The sequence below is a fragment of the Xenia sp. Carnegie-2017 genome, unplaced genomic scaffold (assembly GCF_021976095.1).
Source record: "Xenia sp. Carnegie-2017 unplaced genomic scaffold, XeniaSp_v1 HiC_scaffold_24, whole genome shotgun sequence".
Lineage (NCBI taxonomy): Eukaryota > Metazoa > Cnidaria > Anthozoa > Malacalcyonacea > Xeniidae > Xenia > Xenia sp. Carnegie-2017.
In genome coordinates, this window is record NW_025813487.1 from 14975317 (window position 1) to 14995253 (window position 19937).

At 27.9% G+C, this 19937-nt stretch overlaps 1 long non-coding RNA gene across 2 annotated transcripts; it reads right to left on the minus strand.

Annotated features, from left to right (window-relative positions):
- Positions 1 to 43: 43 nt before the first annotated feature.
- Positions 44 to 19800, minus strand: LOC124451337. Of its 2 annotated transcripts, none has more exons than XR_006950415.1 (4): positions 19790 to 19800; positions 6230 to 6232; positions 236 to 321; positions 44 to 161 (listed from the first exon to the last, which is right to left on the minus strand). It is a non-coding gene; the product is annotated as an uncharacterized LOC124451337 (long non-coding RNA). The 2 variants fall into 2 exon arrangements; XR_006950416.1 differs by lacking the exon at positions 6230 to 6232 and adding an exon at positions 18054 to 18055 and having other exon boundaries at positions 236 to 360.
- Between the last annotated feature and the right edge of the window lie 137 nt (positions 19801 to 19937).

The window sequence follows — 19937 nt, forward strand, 5'->3', positions numbered from 1 at the left end:
ACTATATTTGCTTATTATATGTTATTGGATATTACAATTTATTTTATTTATATTTTTACATATTTCTTTTAAGATATATTGGATTCATTTCTACTTTGGCAAGTTCATTTTCTTTTTCAATTTCCTTTGATTATACTTGGTACAACTGCTTTAACAGCACCCTGTTATAATAAGATATAGACCAACATTGACACAGCATTTAATACATACATATTATTATATGGATTGCTTTTACCTTTTTGCAGAAATTCACAATTTTCACTAAATAGTTGTATACAGACAAGCCTTATATCGAATGTAAATCTTATTCACTTAATAAATCTAAAAAAAATTTAAGTTTAGAGTAAGTTTATTGGTTTACTTGAAGCTAATATCCGTTAAAGGCACCTGTTTTTTGTTTGCATTATACTTCACTACAGTGCTCGCACTCTAAGTAAGTTATATCGTGAGAACAATGGTTTTATTTACGAGTAGTCTGCCGAAATGCATAGTGCCTCTTTCTAGCTGTAAATAACGGTTCCTTTGAATTGTTGGATTAGTGTTCTGGTTAAAACTGTTCTTTTAAGAACTATTGTTATTATCACCATTCACCATGGTATTTGCCATTTTGAAATCCATCTTTAAATGGTTTTATTTTATAAAAACGTGTCATGAGCCGTTTGATAATAGGTATTTGCCCAAATTTTAAATTATGACCAATCAATTTAATCATGAAAGGCAGTTAAAAGAAAATATTTACCAACATTTGTAGTTAAGGTGAGTATTGGTGTTTTTAAAAAACGTTAAATATTGACATCTTTGATTTTCGCAGGTTTTAATCACCAGCTATATAACCGACACGATTACATCTCAAAATTTAAAACAACTTTACTGATTTCTATCGAAAATATTCAAACTTTCTTACCTTGAATTTTATTCGTAATATCAATCTACATGTGCCGTAATAATTCAACGCCATGTTTACGTAAAAACATATAAATCAGGAGGGAGTGAATATTGAAAAAAATTTTTAAAGTGGAAGTTTTGACAACCAAAATCCGCCATTACCGCCATGTTTTTGACCACGGGGTCCAGGCCCCTTTGCCCCTCCAGGTCTTTTAGAGCTCAATGGTCGTACTCGTAGGCTCTGCTAAAACACCCTAATAACTGGAGGGGAAAAGTCAACAAAATTAGTATAAATTATTAGCGCGCGGCCGCGTGGTCAAAAACATGGCGGATTTTGGTGGTCAAAGTCAGCGGAGAGACGCGGGCTCATGAAATAAAATTTTTGTCGCCCACCCAGATTTGACCACCACGATTGCGAGTATAGAAAATATCAAAACTATTTATTTTCCTAACATAAACACTTTTTTAAAACTTCATTTATTAAACTGCCAACTTTTGTGGTTTGCGGATGCTGAAATAGCGACAGAAAAGGGAACATTTCTTGACTCCGGTAAGTAGCACAGTATTAGTTTTACTATTTTGTTTTTAACACGATACTTGAAGAGTGTTTCTACTACTAAGTTTTAATTTAAAGTTATTTTGGTCCAGTCTTGTTTGTTCTTCACTTAATCGCTCGCCAGACGTGGCGAAGCTGTCAATTTTTATCGAGTTTGTCTGTCTTCAACATGTGACCTTTCCAATTATTTAGTTTCTTTGTACAAAATACTATTTTCGAGAAACTTGATTTGTAAGTCTTTCATTAATATTTTTTTTACCAAGAGATAAAAGGAACTAATTCAAAGGCTTGATGTAAAATACAAAGATTTAACAAGTTGTTTATCATTTAATTCCCAAATGTTAGTTTGTACATAGAAATAATTAGTATTGGTAGCTGTAAGTTGTTTAAGCAAAACAGAAGAGTAGTAGTGCTGGAAGGGGTTAGCATTTTTGAAAAATTATATCTTGTTCATAACATATATTACACAATTCCAAAAAACTGTAAGTAATGCACAATAATAGTAGTATAGTACATGGGGATCAAAAGTTTACTTTTTTATCCCATACATGTACTATACTACATATAACCTTGGGTAAAAACTATCTTTATAACAACGTAAAATAAGACCATGGTTCAAAGACGTCCCTCTGGTAAAAGGTCATGTAAAAAAGCTGTGTAAAAAATAGTCATTGTTTCAAAGGGGGTAAAAATCTCGAGGTTACAATTAATCGTTTAAAAAATATGGAATATATATGTTTTTAAAAACGGTCTTTACAAACAAATGTTAAGAAAGCATCAGTTCGGAGGGGGATCGGCAGCGCAAATTTTAGCGTAGCTAAAATTGAGCAGGGGAATGGATCCCCCGAGAATTCTGGAACCCAGGTGGGGAAAATTTTTCACGAAGTGAAAAATTCGGGGTTCCCCCACAGATTCGAAGAATATTCGAAGAATATTCGAGAATAACAGAGGCTTAAAAAATGCTCTTTAAAAAACCGTCTTTAAGAATTAATTGTTAAGAAAGCATTGGTTTTGAGGGGGCTCGGCAGCGCAGATCACGAAGTGATCGAGCAGGGGATGGAGCCCCCGATAATTCTAGGCGACGGTGGGAAAATTTTTCACGAAGTGAAAAATTGGGGTCGCCTCCCATTGGATTCGAAGAATATTCGAAGAATATTCGAAGAATATTCGAGAATAACAGAGGCTTAAAAAATGTTCTTCAAAAATCAAGTGTTAACAAGGCCCTGCCAGGACAATGTTGATTTAGCGAAGCTAAATCGCGACAATGGGTAAAATATAGCTGGTTTTGTAGCGGCGCGCGTGTCTTAGTGCATGTTTTTCAACAATGGTTGTTTAATGTAGATAGCACATTTCATCAGCGCATGTATAATAATACAATGTTTTACAAAACTATGGAATCTATATGTTTTTTTAATTTGTCTGTCAAGTACATGTTTAACAATGTTTTATATAATTTTTGTTAAAAGTGTTTTTACTAATTGTTTCAGGATTTTGAATCTTTTTGTATATCGCTTTTGTATTAATTACTTATTACAAACAGTTATGTGATATGTAGTCAAACATGAGGAGCAGGTATGTATGATTTTACTCTAACAGAGGCCCACGCTACATGCTTACTACACATTATAACTGTTTGTTAATATTTAGTTATTTGAATTGATAAGATAATGACCATAAGCATAACTTTTACATCCATTAGCTAATATATACCGTTTATCATCAAAACAGCTGAGTGATACTTTATTAATTTCATAACTATTAAGTTGATGGTTCACACTTCTGATAGTTTTCATTGTATGATGTATTTGTTTCTTTTCAAATAGTGTTTGTTTATAGTCTTCATGTTTTATTTTGTTTTTAATAATATTTTTCTTAATTCCTTTAGCTTTCTTATCTCCTTTATTATTATCTTTAATATAACTATACATCTTGCTTCTTAAACCAACAAATTCTTTAACTACTATTCCAGCGGCTTCATCTTTCATTTTACCAATAACCTTTTATTAGTCTTATCATGATATTGTGAATTTTCTGGGTAATCACTAAAATCAAATTTATCTTTATCAGCCCAAAATCTTTATAAGCATCTTCAGTTTCTATTTCATAACAGAGAATCGGTATCAGTGAATAATAATTTAGCTTTATCACCATACCGCTTTTTGATATAATTGTAATGAAAATCATACATCAACGTTTTACTCAAATCTAATATACACATACCCACAAATGCAGGTCTGTTAAGGGTTAGTGTTTCTCTTATCTTATGCACAGCCACAAGATTCTCATTGAATATTTTACTACTTACATAAGTAGGTTTTGAAGTCAACTTTAATAATTTATTTTTATTAGTTACTAGTCTAACATCTACTCTTTTTCGTAAGTTTTCCATAGTTTTACCAAATACCGAATTATTCATTAATTTGAAGAAGTCTTTTTCAAAAGAATTTTTTGCATTAGTTCTTTTTTGAGTATTAAAGTCTATGTATTTTTTCAACCATGGAGATTGATTAAATTCAAGTACTCTATGTACTTTTTTTAATTTTAACCCGAGATCTAAGTATAATTGAAGATTTCTATAATGTAGCACATACTTCTCTTTATTTTGTAATGTAGGTATTAACTTATTAACTAAACCTGTTGATATATTGTAATTAGAAGCAATTGTCTTACAATATTTTGATAACATATCACTAGTGACCTTAATTTTTTCGGGTGCTAATGGATAATCGTTATGTAAATTATGTAGTTCTTCAGTGTATTCTAAATCAACTTCTAAAATTAGACCTTTTTTATTATCTTCTTTATATGTGGCTAAATTTATGTTGTTAATCTGTTTATCAGTTAACCATTTGAAACCGCTAGTAGGTAGGTATTGTGACATAGCCCATCCATATAAATTGTTTGCGTCAAGATACATTATATATTTTGATGGTTTATTCTTATCAAATGTTTCCATATACTTGTTATTAGCTTTACCATATCGATTAGAAATATAAGAAACACCTCCTCTCATACCCTTTTCAATAAATTGAAACATATCAATATCTGTCATTAATTCTAATTTAATATCTGTCATTTTAAGCATAGCATCCCACGACAGCCCTGGTGATGTAAAATAATGACATGGGTCTAAGTTATAGTATTCAAGACATGTTGTTCGAAAATTTTCGAATACATCTGCTAATAATAAAACGTCTGATTTCAGATACAGGTCGTGATAATCACCCATGTTTTTGAGATTGAATGTATTCCACACTTTTTGTGCATGGTTATAAGAATCATCTGAGATATTTTCATTAGTAAGAATACTATAAAAGTCTTTTTTTGAAGGCAACCCCTCATCAAACTTTTTAAAGCTATCCATATAATCATATGGGTATATACCTTTTTTAGTCATTAAATTAAGTTTTTCACCTTTAAACTGCTTAGAGGTGTATTTAAACGATTCTTTAGGTAGGTTACTAACAAGCTTTTCTAAACTAGAGCTCATAAATTGAAAACTATCAAGAAATGTTAAATGGTTACCTAACATGAAAGCCATATATTTTTCCATGTTATTAGGTATAGCATTTATATTCATATGCGTTTCCTCACCTTTTTTGTTTTTGTATGTATGCTTATTAACAATAGCTCCGATCTCTTGCATTATGAAGTGACTGTCATACCCACGTAGATTGTGAAATATTACTGGGATCTTTAATTTATCAGAGTCTATTCTAAGTTTTAAGTTACAATCTTGATGTGCCGAGCCTCTGTATTTGCCAGTGATATGACAATGGTCTCGAACTCGAATATCTTTGTTAGTATATTTTTTGTTACAGATGTGACATTCATCGGCTTTTTTAAATTCTTTTTCATCATCAGAGGTCATTTTTAATGGTTTATTAAAGTGGGTTTTCATAATATTTTTACAATATTTAACTTCTTTTAACATAGCTTCCATAAATTTGTAAACAGCCTTTTCACCTCTATATAGTTGAATTTGTTTAGTAAATTGATCATCATAGCAACAAACAACTTTATACCCATAACCACAGTCAGTGTGCTTCTGGTAGGCTTCAGTATATGAGTTACCATTATCTTGTTGACAACCAGATATCTTTTCTGTAATAGCTTCAAAATCAGCATATATAACAAACGGAACAGCTTGTTGTTTATGAAAGTTGTTGAATTTAACTATGTTGTTATTTTTATCAGGCATTTTTATTGATTGTATACCATTTATTAATATACAGTTTTCTATGTGGTTATTTAATATTTTTTCAGAACTAAAACATTGTAAGCAGCGCATACAAAAATGTTTTCTTTCTTTATGTTTTGTATGATTATACATAAATGCATTAAAATTTTTTATTAGAATATAATGTTTGTTTTCATTATCAGTTATCAATAGTAGTTCCATATGGTTTTCAAATTTTTCTTTTGAAATGTATAATGGATATGGTTGTTTATTTTCATATCCGAAAACGTTAATGTTAATTTTATTTTGCTTTTCGATTTTATTATAATGTTTAACAGTCACTGGAAATTCAACCCCAGTGTAGTTTAACTTGTTAATATATTCCTTATCAGATTTTTTAATCCTTTGTGGGTATTTATTTTGTGGGTTAATATGTCTAATATGGCACCACATAAAACATTTATTGTCTTTATTTTTCATATTTATCAAACCCTTTTTAGAGTTTTTAAGTTCTTTGGGTAAGTTAATGTATGAAGACCCTTGTAATGGTTTGTATTTAACAACATTAAGATAATGATTATCTATAGAGCGAATAACCCATCCAGAACCTTCTTGTGTAAATTTACTAATCTTATTTAATATATTTTGTTCTGAAATTTGTAGTGATTCAGTAATATTTTCATTATTTGTAATTGTTAAAGCTTGACTGTTGAAATAAGCTGTTTTTGTTGAATGATCAACATTACCGTTATATTTTATTTTAAATTTTTCAAATGTTACCTTAAGCGTTTCAATAAATTTTAATCCTTTCATTGTTGTTAATATTTCTTTAATATAATATGTAAGATACTTTCTTGTGCTTTGCATTTGTATTAATGGTGCTTTATTGTTAATAATGCTTATTTCATATGATTTAGTGTATCCTTTTATAGCATTGTTTGTTACTCTTATTTTAACTCTAGGTGTTGGTACTGGTTTCTTATTTTTATTCTCATACTCTTTAACCATTTCTTTAACACTCTTTCTTGGTTTGGGACTGGTGTTAATACTTTGATTAATTCGTTTTTCTAAGTTTATAATAACCTTTAACCTTTTTTCTTTAGCAATAACTTTTAACTGAGGTACAGTCATTTGTTTGATATTGGATTGTGATAGTACTTTTGTACTGGTTTGGAAATTGAAGTATTATTACCTTCAACCCACGGCTTTTGATTTAATATTAAATTAATTAAATCGTCTTTAGTCAACTTTTGAAGTTCATCTTTTTCATATTAGGCATACTATATAAAATACTCATGTCTTTAAGTACTTTATGTTTTGTTTTATCTTTATTCATCTTATGCATATTATATAATATAGGTTTGTCTTTAAGTACCTTTCGATTTAAATAATCTCTATTCATATATATACTATATATTTTATTTTATTTTTTAAACGCACTAATTTTAATTATAGAAATAAATCTATATTTAAAACTTTTATAAAAATAATTAAATTAATCTATTTAACATTTTTTAGTTTTATTTTTTTTTAAATATTCTTTTAATTCAGATTTTTTATGTAATAAATTTGGTAACATATTTGGCATTAAACCATATTCATAATAAGGATTGAACCCTTTCATATGTAACCATATACACTGATTTAATTGTGCACGAATAACAGGATCATCTAAACTTTCTTGTACAGTAGTATCATAATAATACAATAGTTCTTTTTTATGATTATCAGTTTTAAATCTCAATAACCTTAAATTTTATTATGTTCAACTAATTTTAGACCATATTCAATTGCTTCAGATATTAAGGTATGTTTAAATGTTTCAAAATCTTTACATTTTTTATATCCTGTAGAATCAGGTGGATAATGTAATAATTTTGTCGGTAAAGCATCAACTAGTATATATAAATCAAATTTACATAATAAATAATGGTCTAAAAGTCAAAACCCACCAGGCCCGAAATGACATAATGATATTTTATTATTACTCATTTCAATGTTATTAATATCATCTTTTGTCTTTAAGTCTTTTAAGTTTTTTCTATTTTCTATCATATATAATTACTATCTATTTAAATTTTTTGTTAAACGCACCTAAATTTTGTAAAACTGTATTATTTTAATTTTTGAATTTATTAAATGTTTTCTAGTTTTAAGATGTAAAGTTTTATATGCTAAACTATATGTTTTATTACATAAATCACAATGCCATGGTTTTGAGAGCATATATAATGTCCTATGTTGTTTGATTTGTTCTTTAGTATAAATTTTTGGTCTTCCTCGTATTGGTTTATCTGAACACATATATACTAATACTATATATTTTATTTTTTAAATAGTTATTTAATGCGTTTAAGATAGATTCTAATAATACCAGAAGCAGTTATATAAGGACCATATTCATATAAATCAAATTTTATAACATAAACATCTGTATCTATATTGTTGATTTCATACTTAAAATAACAATCATCCCATCCATGATATTTATTAAACAAAGCTTCAGTGATATGTGTAAACTGTGGTATATAAAAATCACTACTAATAGTATATATATTAGGTATATAAAAATCACTACTAATAGTATATATATTAGATGGTTTAAATGTATTCAATATAACAGGTTCATAATCAATATTCATACTACACATCACATGTAATATTTTTTTTATATTTTCAACATTATATCTATTTTTTGAAAAAGATAACCATTCATTTGTATTCAATTCATAATATTTAGTTATATATCTATCAATATCGTCTTTATAATAAAGTTCGTACTTTAATGATTTAATATACATGTTTTTATCTTTCATAATTTCATCTAATAAATCTAAATTAATTTCATGTCCTTTAAATTTATATACATCTGTGTTTTTTATAACTTTAACCATTCTATATAATTACTATATATATTATTTTTTTTAAGGTGCGTTTATATTATCCTTTGTTTTATACAATGTTTTTTCAAAATCCTTCAAAACAACTTCTATATTAGAACTAGTTTTTTTACAACATAGAATAAAATTTCTAATCTTTTTTAATAGATCTTTAAGATTCATATATAATTATAAAGGTTTTATTTCTTTGACTGGGCCCAGTTGTTATAATAAGTACAGTTAATGTCTTTATCCCACTCAAGGATTTTATATACTTCACCAAACAATCTATTATCAAAAACTATTTTTGTCTTACTATTTTTCATATCTTTAACAGGGTGTTTTAATGATATACCTCTACGGCTGGTTAAGCGTATTATATAATAGTTATACATACTAATATTCTTTTATTAATTAATTTATGTTTAATCATAGTACTAACAACCTTTATAAAATCACTAGTCAATGTCTCAACATATTGAAAAGTTACACACAATCTAATTTTATTATAAAACCATTTCTTTCTTGAATGAACTGATCGTTGACATTTCCAAATCTCTGGTATCCATTCATTAACTATCTTATATGAGTGAACAGAACCACAGTTCTTACAAACATTCCTTGTATTATCTGAAATAATTTCTTGATTTTTGCAGCATAAGTATGTCTTAACAGAACTATTAATATAATTATCACATATCTTTTTATCACAAAAGCAACAATTTACGTAACCAAAAAACTCTTCTAACTCTTTATGAATCAATTTATTACAATACATATACTAATACTATATATTTTATTTTTTAAGTAATTTTATATAATAAATATCCAGATATAACACCAATCCCTACCATTGTAATAGATTCATATTTTTTCATATTCTTCGATCTTTTATAAAAGTCATCTAACTGTGGTTCTCTATGAAATGTTAACCCGTTGTAATGTATCGTTTTTACTTTTCTAAGCGTATCTAAAGCTTTATTCGTAAGTTCTATATCATTATCAGCATATTGAAGTTCTTGTCTTAGCTGTTGAATTTTATCATGCTGTTTAACTTCATTTTCATAGAATTCCTCTTTAGCCTTTTGTAGTTTTACTAAAGAATCATGGTATCTTTTCATTTCCTCAGTGTAACCGTTTTTATCCAGTTTATGAAATAAAAATGAAGCTAGGCTGAACCCTAAGCCATTCACAATAGATCCAAAAACTGTTCCAACCCCACTAGTAATAACAGTTGTCATATATATTTATACAGATTTAACTGTATTTTCAGGGACCCATTTTTTGTCTTGAGCATATTTAAGTAATATTATTGATGCTACAATAGCAATAGCTAGTTTAGCAAAATCTTTGATACTGTTTGTGTCTGTTAATTTTTGACCTAGAAGTTTTTTAGACGCCATAGAAAGACCTACAGCAGTTGTTGTCACAAGCACTGCATCAAAAGCTTCATTCATAAATTGTTTCTTATTCATATATAATAGGAAATATTTTATTCAAATGAGTCTAAATTATATTGTTTATTTTTTTGTATCAAAACATGTTTTTCGCTAGTTGTTTCTTCTTTCGCTTTATCGTTTGTTAATTTTTCCTGCCTTTTATCATTTTTCCTTGTATAATAGAGACTAACAATAGCGGTTATTACTCCAACTGCTCCAAATAAAAATCCGTAATTAATATTCCAGCTATTATCCTCAATTTTCTTTTTATTTTCTAATTCAATCCTATCTCGCATCTTTTTTTCTTTAGCAACTTTCGATATAGCAGCTAAGCGTTTACCAGCTTCGACTCTAATAGGGTCTTTCTCTTTCTTAACTGTAGTAATTTTTAGATTTTCTTCAGACATATTATATAATGCTGTAGATTTTATTTACAGATAACTCACAGATAATCTTATAGATAACTTACAGATCTTTATATTTTTTGTTATATTTACTCAACATATCATCTATAGTAGTGCAATTGTCTATTATAATATCATCGATAACTTTTATGTCTGATAGAAATATCACTTCATCATAAGGTAATCCCCTTAAATATGACCTTATATTCATAAGTATTTTTTCATATGATGTATATGCAAATTTACACATTTCTAAGTTATTATTAATCTTACTCTTAACCATATAACCTTGAACTAAAGCACCTAAGCCACTCAGGGTGGCTATAACTATCGGATTCAGGGTTACGCTACCAACAATACCACCAGTTGAGACTAGAAAAATACTTCCCATGTTTAATGATAGTCTAATTTTCTTTAATTTATTATACTTCCATTTATAACAGGTATACATTTTATGATAGTACAAATACAACTTTTTTAGCTTTTCAAATTCCTCTTGACTCAACTCACTCGAAATATGATTAAAATCTAGAACTTTTTTCATATTATATTATAAAACATATTTAACTAATATGAATGATAATAGCGTTGATATACTGAGTAAAGCAATCATATCTGTTTTATGGGGATTATTTACTATCATTTTTGTATGTTTATGTACTAATGGTTTTTATGAACTTCATCTAGAGTATCTAGGTGTTGTGATGGTGTATTATCTTGATGTACTTTTTAGGTTCTTCCTTTTAACTCCATAATAATTTATTTTAGAATTAATACCGAATTTCATAGTTTTATTAGCTAATGTTAAAATATTATTATACCCATCAATCTTTTATCTAATATTATCATACGGCTGGGTATTAAAATCATACCAGGGCTGATTGCCATATTTAAAATAACATTCGTGTCTTTTATAGCTTTCTCATGTTAGATATAAATACAGTCGTATCATTCTGTACTATAGTATCCTCTAATAATTTCCTAAAAACTTTTTGTGTTTGCATGCTCTTAGCTCCATGATTAACTATTGACCATCTTGTATTTGCTTGAGCTCCAAGAACTGTATAAACAAAACTTTCAATGCTCTCTTGCAAAAGAATTTTTCCGATTAATGTAATACCTTCAGAATGATATGCAATGAAGCTACGATAATCAGTAGTCGAATATTGAAAATTAACATAATAACCATCATTGTTTTTATCAAATTTTAAAATACCTTTATAAGGTATATGCTTTTCAATTCCGTAAAGTCATATTTATCTAATAACGATGGATGCTTCATAAATTTTTAATCTGATAATATAAATGGTATTTAACAAGGCTTTGTATAATTCTGCTTTTATCAAAATTTAAATGATTAAGCCCAATACCAGATAGAAACGAAGCCACATAACATCCACAAATCATAGCGTAGTATGCTTCTTGTTTATAATTTAAATGATTTTTAATATTGTATCTTATACCAGTCGACTGTTCTTTTTTACTTTTAATTTCACTTGTCCACGTAGCTGTTATAGGTGGTAAACTACTCATAAAATAATCATTCTCTGTGACATACAATCTGAAGTTACAGATATCGACATTTACCGGCCTTTGAAATGTAGGTTTTACAATAAATTTTGAGGACCACCTATGTAACATATGATCGAAATAATCCTCAGAATGACCTTCATCTCCATTTATTGCTGCCATAAGATTTGAAAACAAAGGCGTTTTAGTTGTTTCTAAATATATTTTTGGCCATGTTGTATATGATACATGTTTTAAATCATCGCCTAATTTTATAGCATTTTCTTCTATTTGCTTGTCTGACATATAATATAAGCTATGTTATATATGAAAAAGTTCACTGTTTTTATAAACGGAGATAGTACAAAAATTGACTTACAAGAAAGTATAGTAACAACTAATTATTCATATTTATATATCAAAAAAGCTTATGTGTATTGGGAATATAAAAATGTAAAATTAAATAATACTTTAGCTTTTACAATAGGCACAACAAAATATAATATAGATGCTGGTTATTGGACTTTCAAAATGCTTAAAACGTTTCTTGAGTCTGCTAACGTAAAGCTTGAGATGGTAGAAAACAATGGAACTTGTAAAATAACTAATAATAATAACGAGATATTAGTATTGGCTGATACTCTTATTAAAATGTTAGGCTTTAATGATACTATAAAAACTATGAAAAAAGGTATCGTACAAAATGGTGTTTCTAAAGTGGATATAAACAGAGGATTAAACTATATTCAAATTTCTTCTAATATTGTAAATTCAAGTTATAATAATAACCCTGAAGGAAAAAAAAGTAATATAGCTTTAACTTTACCAGTAATAACAATTCAGTCGTTATATGGTACTGTATACGAATACAATGATATTGAATCTAAAGTTACAATTATAAAAGGAGCTTTAACGAGCTAATATTTAATATATTAGATCAAGATGGTACCCTGTTAATGTAGGTAGTATTCTACTTGAATGTTATCTTGAGTAAGTTAAATGGATGAAGACATTAAAATTGAGCAAAGTTTAAGAGATATTTATTATAATCCAAAACAGGATATCAATCAGCAGAACGGCTGTATCAGAAAGCATTAGAAGAAGGTATAGATGTTAGTAGAAAACAGGTTAAAGAATGGTTAATATCTCAAGATACATACACTAGATATAAACCTATTATTAGGAGACATAAATTCAGACAAACAAGGGTAAACTATCTTGGGGAACAAATACAAATGGATTTAGTTGATATGGGTTCTTATAAGTATAAAAACAATGGTTATTATTGGATTTTAACAGCTGTTGAAATATTAAGTAGATATGCATTTACTATCCCTGTTTATAGGAAAGACACAAATAATATGACAAAAGCTGTTGAAAAACTATTAAGTCAATTTAAAGATAGATTTAATGAATACCCGAAACTAGCTCAATTTGATGATGGTAAAGAATTTTATAATGTAGGTGTTAAATCATTAGAGAAACATGGAATTAAGTACTTCTCTACTAAAAATAGTAAAAAAGCTTCTATTGTCGAACGATTCAACAGAACGCTTAAAACATCTATGTGGAAATATTTTTACAGTAAAGGAACATATAAATGGATTGATATATTGGATGATTTAGTATATAATTATAACAATACAAAACACAGTACAATCTTGATGAAGCCTAAAGATGTTAATAAAAATAATGAAGATGAAGTATGGAATACATTATACGGTCATGAAGTTGCTTATTTACCATTACCTAAGATTAAAATTGGTGATATGGTTAGAATATCAAAGTATAAATCTATATTTACGAAAGGCTATGAAGCAAATTTTACAGAAGAGCTTTTTAAAGTGACTAAAGTTATTAGAGGAGACCCTAATTTATATGAGATAGAAGATTTAGAAGGAGAGCCTATAATTGGTAAATTTTATGAAGAGGAACTATCAGTTGTGAATAAGAAAGATGATGTTTATAGAGTTGAAAAGATATTAAAACGTAAGAAGGTTAAAGGTAAAAAGATGGTTTTAGTTAAATGGTTTGGTTATGATAATAAACATAATAGTTGGATTCCTGAAAGTGAAATACAAAATATAGAGTAATCTATATAATGGATGAAGGAGGTTATGATTATATTGAATTAGAAGATAAGAAGAAAGAAGATAATAATAATGATAATGAAGATAATAAGCAAGAAGATAATGAATATTATTATGAAACATCATTTACTGATTATAATTATGGTGTAACAATAAGAAAAAAGATAAATAAAACTAATACTCTTCCTAATGTTCCTACTTCTACTCCTGTTAATACATATATTACTAAACCTGAAAATGAAGTTGATTTTGCTGTTGAAAATTTTATTACAAAACATTATAAAAAAGAGTTTAGATTTAATCACCTAAAAGGTATGGCAGCTTATTTAAATTTAGATTAAATTTAGGTAAAACTGATATAAAAATAATTACAAACCATTAAATACAAGAAAACTGTAAAGAAGCTAATAGTAATGGAAACAATTTAAAACGAAATTAAAAGAATTATTAATTTGCAAGATGAATTTATAAAAACTGAAGAGAGTATGCCTATGGTTGATTTAAATAATCAATATACAGAAAATTTCAATCAAATAACTAATCAAGAGCTTAGAGAACATATAGGTGTAATGACCCCCTCTGGAACTATTGATAAAAGAACACGTCCACAATTCATAGAAGCACAAATAAATCACTTTCTGAAGAGCTAAACAAAACTATAGCTAGAATAGATGAAATAGAAAATGAAAATGGTATTGACAATAATATTGATGAATTAACTAATTTGCACGAAAGGGCCGCGGAATTAGAAATTATAATTAAAGAAGAAGAAGATCAATTAGAAAAAGAGGATGTACGAGATAAACAGGAAGAAGACATTACTAGGTTACAACAGTTTAAAGAATGGGTTAAGGAAAATATCCCTGGATTATCAGCTTTAGCTATATCTGTGGCTGGTATAATTACAACCATTGTCATAGGAGCTAGAAAAGCAATCCTACAAGGTGCTCAAGCTACTAGTAAATTTTCTAAGGCTTTAGCAAATATAGGTAAAAAATTATGGCCAGTGTTAGGACCATTATTGAATATTATCGCTCAGGCTATATCTTGGGGAGCTAAAGGTTTATCATGGGTAGCTTCTAATCTATGGATTTTAGCTATTGCTGCTGCTTTGTTAATATATGATCAGTATAAACAAAGAAGAAAATAAAATATGTTTTAATATATATGAATAGATTATTACAAGAAGAGCTTTTACCTGGTTATAAAAAGACTGCTATGACAAAAATTAAAGGTAACCGTACTTTTTATAGTATAACCTTTAACCCTAATAGTCTTAAACCGAATGAACAAGTTTATATTAATATTCCGAAATTGAAAGCAAATAGTTGCTTAGTGCCTGGTTCACTTAATCTATCGTTTGATCTTAAAATCAGTAATACAAAAAGTCACTTTATAAATAATCTCAGTCAGATTTTACAACATAGACTACAAATTAAAGTGGCTGGGGAAACCCTTTACGATTGTAGTGAACATAATATTATAAGTGTATACAAAGACTTGTGGTTACCTAAAAGTGATCGACAAGGCCTTATTGAATATGGTATTTGTAGCGAAAATTTACGAAAACTCATTTCGAAAGATGATACTGCTGCAACAAGTGGAAGTTCAGAAAAAGTATCAGACAAATTAATGTATGATATTTATGGTATAAGACAAAAAATTAATATTGATAATATTCTTAAAGACCATGGTCTGTATTGCCCTTTCAATATGAATAATAACTTTCAATACATAATAACATTACCACCAAGTGATCAAGTCCTTATCCCCCAAAGTGGTCAAAATATAGGTGATTATGAATTAGAAAATATTCAGCTTGAATATGAAACTATTGAAAACCAAGAAATTGCAAATGAGGTGACAAATTTATATTCTATAGGAAGAAGCCTATTTTATGAACATATAACCCTCTTAAAAAAGGAAAAATGGGATAAGTCAAGTACATTACAGAATATAAACGTAAATGTCCCTCGTAAAAGTATGAAAGGCATTGTACTACTATTTACAGAAGATTCAGTTAGTGATAGTGAAAAATTTCTATTTCCATTAATCGATAAAATTTCTGTGACAATAGAGGGTGTGCCAAATTGTATTTTCGCTCAAGGTATGAATAAAAAACATTTTTATGAAGAAGCAAGAAAATTTTTTGATAGAACTATTCCGATAGATTGCTTCATGACAATTGAAAAATTTTATAAGGATAAATTTGCATTAGTTATCGATCTACGCACCTTTCAAGAAAAAAATATTGCTGGTAACGGTAAAAAAATCATTAATACTCAAAATGGCGTTCTACTGAAATTAAAAAGAGCATATACAAAAGATTTAAACTGTTACATCTATGTTATTAGTGATGCTCTTGTTCAATTTGTTAATAATGATTTACAAAGTATTCAATACTAAATAACCAGTAATATATAAATGAATACACCTTTTAATATGATTATTGTAGGTATGACAAATTGTGGTAAAACCTTCATTCTTTTAAGAATGCTAGAAAAAAACTTTAGTAACCATTTTGATTATATTATTTTAGTATGCCCAACGCTATCATATAATAAAACCTATCAAGAATGGAAATATATAAATGATTCTGATTTAATTAAGGTAGAATGTGACCAAGATCAGGTAGATATTGTTTTAAAATATGTTAGTGATGTATATAAAGGTACAAATAGTCTTATTATTCTTGATGATTGTGCAAGTGGATTAGATGTTAAAAATAGGACATCTGAATTAGTTCGTTTAGCATTCAGTGCTCGTCATTATGGACTTTCTACTATTGTGGTTACACAGCAATTGACAAGTATTGCCAAACCTTATCGTGAAAATATAAGTTATTTAGTTGCATTTTATAATACAAACCGCAATAATATGAAAACAATATTTGATGATTATCTTTATGGTGTTGAGAAAGATGATATAGAAGAAATAACCAAAAATTGAAAATAATAAATTTGCTCATCTATTTATTCAACTAATATATCCATACCAATGGAAAATTGTTATTCCGCAATAAAACATGTGTTAATATATATATGCCAAAGCGTAAAGAGCCTGAAACAATTGATGATATAATTAATGAGATTGATTCCGCAAATGATACTATCAAAGATGCTGTATGTGATGATAATATACAAGATAAACCGCAAGAGGGTTTTAATAAAAGAGATCAACTACTTAAACTAGCTGAAGATGGTGATTTAGACAAGTCAGTTGCTTACATTAAAAAAGCTAGTCAAAAAATTATTGATAAATTATACATTGAATACGAGAAAAAACGATTACAAAAAGCTAATGAGTTTTTAACTGATTTAGTTATATCAAAATTTTCAGATATATTAAAAGGGTTTGATGCTATTGAAGATCCCAAAGAATTAACAAAACAGCTTAAATCAGACGACCTTTTAAAACGAGATGTTTATAGTTTAGTAGAAAAAATATCACCCCTATTACCTTTTCTAGGTTTTTTATCTGGTGGTATAACAACCGTTAAACATGTTTACGAACATAAAAATAATAAACCGGATATAAAATCTGAGGAATAATATAAATGAGCTTATTTTATGGGCATGATAAAACAGATATTAATGTAAATATAGAAGGACCTGTAGATAAAACACATCTATCAGATAACCACTACACTAAAACTCAAGTTAATAATAAATTTAATGACTACTATAATAAAACTCAAGTTGATAATAAATTTAATGACCACTACTATAATAAAACTCAAGTTGATAATAAATTTAATGACCACTTTACTAAAACACAAGTTAATAATAAATTTAATGACCACTATAATAAAACTCAAGTTGATAATAAATTTAATGACCACTATAATAAAACTCAAGTTGATAATAAATTTAATGACCACTTTACTAAAACACAAGTTAATAATAAATTTAATGGCCACTATAATAAAACTCAAGTTGATAATAAATTTAATGGCCACTATAATAAAACTCAAGTTGATAATAAATTTAATGACCACTTTACTAAAACACAAGTTAATAATAAATTTAATGACCACTATAATAAAACTCCAGTTGATAATAAATTTAATGACCACTTTACTAAAACACAAGTTAATAATAAATTTAATGACCACTATAATAAAACTCAAGTTGATAATAAATTTAATGACTATTATACAAAAAGTGAATCAAATTCCAAGTATGCTTTGACTTATGATTTATCCAAATTCTATACAAAGAATGAGATTGATAGCAGAGTAAATGGTAAAGTAGTACACCATAGCAATCAATTAAATTATAAAAATTTTAATAGCCGACAAGATACTATCAGAATTTATTTTAATAATGTTAAATTTATTGAATTTACACTTTTATTAATAAATCCGTCTGATAACTCTAAAACAATTGAATTAGATATGATGGCAGATAAGATTAAAAAAAAATTTATCATTAAACTAACAAATGATAATGAAAAAAAGATAGTTAATGCATTACTAGATTTATATCACGTATACTGTGGTGATGATGATTTAAACTATATTTATATTATTATTGAACCAACAAAATCATCAGTTTCTCTAGGTTATGACGAATGGAAAAGAAAATGGCTGGCAGCATTTAATGGATTCACCAAAATTCAAGTTTATTCACAACATCAATCTATATTATCTATGACATATAATGGTTTTTCACAAAATTTTAGGGCTACTATAGAAGATAATATTCTATCAACTAAAAAATTTGTAAATGATGAAATCGAAAAATTAAAAAAATTTATTAAAAATAACTATCAAGCTAAAACTTAAGATGAAGAATAATCCTCATGTTTGACTACATATCACATAACTGTTTGTAATAAGTAATTAATACAAAAGCGATATACAAAAAGATTCAAAATCCTGAAACAATTAGTAAAAACACTTTTAACAAAAATTATATAAAACATTGTTAAACATGTACTTGACAGACAAATTAAAAAAACATATAGATTCCATAGTTTTGTAAAACATTGTATTATTATACATGCGCTGATGAAATGTGCTATCTACATTAAACAACCATTGTTGAAAAACATGCACTAAGACACGCGCGCCGCTACAAAACCAGCTATATTTTACCCATTGTCGCGATTTAGCTTCGCTAAATCAACATTGTCCTGGCAGGGCCTTGTTAACACTTGATTTTTGAAGAACATTTTTTAAGCCTCTGTTATTCTCGAATATTCTTCGAATATTCTTCGAATCCAATGGGAGGCGACCCCAATTTTTCACTTCGTGAAAAATTTTCCCACCGTCGCCTAGAATTATCAGGGGCTCCATCCCTGCTCGATCACTTCGTGATCTGCGCTGAGCCCCTCAAAACCAATGCTTTCTTAACAATTAATTCTTAAAGACGGTTTTTTAAAGAGCATTTTTTAAGCCTCTGTTATTCTCGAATATTCTTCGAATATTCTTCGAATCTGTGGGGGAACCCCGAATTTTTCACTTCGTGAAAAATTTTCCCCACCTGGGTTCCAGAATTCTCGGGGGATCCATTCCCCTGCTCAATTTTAGCTACGCTAAAATTTGCGCTGCCGATCCCCCTCCGAACTGATGCTTTCTTAACATTTGTTTGTAAAGACCGTTTTTAAAAACATATAGATTCCATATTTTTTAAACGATTAATTGTAACCTCGAGATTTTTACCCCCTTTGAAACAATGACTATTTTTTACACAGCTTTTTTACATGACCTTTTACCAGAGGGACGTCTTTGAACCATGGTCTTATTTTACGTTGTTATAAAGATAGTTTTTACCCAAGGTTATATGTAGTATAGTACATGGGGCGTATGGGATAAAAAAAAGTAAACTTTTTTTGATCCCCTACCCCCATGTACTATACTACTAATAATATCTATAGAACTTGATAAATTTCTTCACCTACACTGTCAAATAACTATTTTGCCTTCATGCAGCAATAGACAGTGTTTTTGTCAGAGAAACCAATGCGCTTTAGTTTCCAAGTTTGTAATTTC